The sequence below is a fragment of the Delphinus delphis genome, chromosome 11 (genome assembly GCF_949987515.2).
Source record: "Delphinus delphis chromosome 11, mDelDel1.2, whole genome shotgun sequence".
NCBI lineage: Eukaryota > Metazoa > Chordata > Mammalia > Artiodactyla > Delphinidae > Delphinus > Delphinus delphis.
The window spans coordinates 59,760,180-59,763,003 of NC_082693.1; the positions used below are offsets into that span (position 1 = coordinate 59,760,180).

Genomic DNA, 2,824 nt, shown 5'->3' on the forward strand with positions numbered 1-2,824 from the left:
AAAATAAACCAGATCTGATCTGAATAATTATAGACAGCAGGTGTTCCAGTCTTTGTATTCCTACCTAGATAGGGGCTGGACCAAAAACTACCTACTTCCCCATTTATTGCTTATAAACTATATGTATACTTTAAATTCTGACACAATGTAATTAGATTTCTAAAATGGAAAACACAGAGAGTGTGCCACTTTTGAGTCGAAAAAGATAGTGCATCTTTGATCACTGAGATGGCGAGAGAACTGCTGAGACTTCATTCTCTAAAACTCACATCCACAAGGGATTCACTTTCACTTTCATCAAGACAGCAATCTTCTGGTATTGTTGACAACTCAGGAACACCAAAGTTGCTGTCTTGGAGGGTCTGGGCTCTTGCCTATAGACAATCCAAACCAACTTCTTGCAACATTCAAGAGAAAATATCCAGCTAGTCATTTAGAAACTATTTACTTACCTCCAGTAAAAGGACTCAGTATCATTAATCTTTGAATACTTTATAACAAGCTGGAGAAACTGCGATAACTTAATGAATTACGTTTCTACTTCCAGATTGAGAAGACACAAAGTTAATACGGATGGCTTTGCTTTTGCAAAGACTAGTAGAAAATTGCAAGCTTTCAGCTGAGCTTCCAGTTTATCAAGGCTCAATATTTCTTTCCTTTCCGAAATATGAAGAAGTATAATAGTCTTGTGTAAGAAAAAAAAAGTTTAATACAGCAGCATGTTCCATTTCATAGTTCTAATTTTTCTTCCAAAGTTATTTTTTTCCTTCATTTTCTGTCAGAAGCAGTGCATTTACATTGACTAATCCAGACTACTTCATGAGAAGATGAATCATTGCATTCTTCTTCAACTCTTCTGGCAGCCAGCAAAAACAACAGACTCCAGTGCAAGACAAATTTTAGGTTTCACCTTCATAAAAGCCAAGGATCTGTCCAAAATATTGACAACCAGGATAAAAGTTTATGTGCAAGACTGAAAATAAAAAAGTTGGTTAAATCCCTTAAATCTTGACCTGTCTCTGTCTTTAACACACAATGTTATTGTTCTCAGGGGAAGCCTTTGTCAAGCTCAGTCCTTTTTTGTGGTGGGAATTTCTGTTCCTATTCCAAGTAGAGTTTCAGTAGCTCAGAGAGTTGAACTTACTCCAGCCTGCCAAGACCTATGCCCCCAGATCCTTCACTAGGTGGGAGAGGCAGCATCTGGCCTGGGGAGAGCTGAGCACAGAAGAACACGATGGACTCTTCCCCGGGTCAGTGACCCACCAGCTCAACAGTGTCCCCAACAAGCATCCAACCCTCCACTGCCTCTGCCACCTCCTCCGCAGCCTCAGAGCCCAGCTTCACACCGCTGCCCATGCCCACCCTCCTACTGACAGCATCTCCTCCTGCAGACTCTGGTCTCCCAGCAGCTCTCGCGCCATGCCATGCCATCAGCAGAAGCTGAAGCAAACCTGTTCTTGTTCATCATATTCTTAATTTCCAAAGTTAAAAATTGTTCTTCGATTTTCCCTTTTCTATAAGATCCCGTTTTGGCTTCATAAACAGATAATCTTTTCTTCTATCTTTGATTATATTAACTATGAATTTTTTTGGTTCTCTGTTCCATTGATTGTTTTTGTCCAAGTTTTTTTTTGTTTGTTTTTGTCTCTGCCTCTTGAGTTGTCTTTTCTCAAATGTCCAGTGATTATTGGCATTCCCTTTATATGTAAAAATGAGAAGCTGATTGGAATAAGTGCATTGGTGTGTGTTGGTGGAGGGTAGCAACCTGGCTGTCTAGGATTCTAGGAGCAAAGCAGGAGAAGCAGCCTGCTAGTCCAGTATTTCAATACATAGATGTTTACATAATTCCAATATTCTTAGCTCCAACACTCACCCCTATCTTATCCTGTGTCTGTTGTCTCTGAATCCAGAGCTCCTGAGCTTAGTTTCTCCAGACTAAACCTGTTGCTGCATACGATGGAGGTGGGTAGAGTCGTTCTCTGACTGCTCAGGGAAGTGCAGGGGAGCAGGCAAGTTCAACCAGTTGATGTACAGATATTAAACCAATCATGTTGCCAATCACACCTCAGCCCATGTTCTAGGCATTCTTCAAGGCAAATTAGATAAATTCTTATAGGTACCCCACCTCTTGCAGGTATTTGGATTTCTACTTCTTCTAGTCTGGTAAGTTCATTAAATCTCCTCCATCAGTTTGCTGTCTAAACATTTTTTGAAATCTTTCATCCATGGTTTTCCCTTATGTTGAATTTACCCTTGTGGTTAATACTTTTTTGTTTCTTCACTGATATTTTAATGAAGTTTTTGGAGGGAGAGCTGATGGGCAAGGGTGGTCAATCTGCCAAACTTAACGGGAAGGGTTCAGTAGTTAACTGTTGCTATTTCTAAAACATTGGACAACATCATAAGTGTACATATGGGTGGTTTGGGGGGCAACAGGTAATGCCATATACCATTTGCAACATTAGAATATCCTTTTGACTCTATCTTCAAAGTATGATCAGAATTTGAACTCCCCAATAGCTGTCATCCTAATCCAGTGATATCATTTTATACCAGGACACTACCACCTGTCATGTGGATTGAGATAATGTAGCAAATGAGAAAAGCCAATCTGGATTTATCCTGATGCCTGAAATCTGCCCAATAGCTGACTTCATTCCCATACTATGCCTGCTAGCATTTGGAGGAGAGGTCCTAACTAATGCTTATACTGTTCAATGAGTAGATGCCTAGCAGTCATTTCAAGGAATAGGCTTTCAGTTTCCCCCCAGATTTAAATCTAACCTGACATTCATTTGCCACCTTAATATGTGCTCACCAGCCC

At 40.2% G+C, this 2,824-nt stretch overlaps 1 pseudogene; it reads right to left on the minus strand.

The window, feature by feature from the left end:
* Window positions 1-249: 249 nt before the first annotated feature.
* On the minus strand, window positions 250-1,356 carry LOC132434322 (cyclin-G2 pseudogene; annotated as a pseudogene).
* Window positions 1,357-2,824: the final 1,468 nt, after the last annotated feature.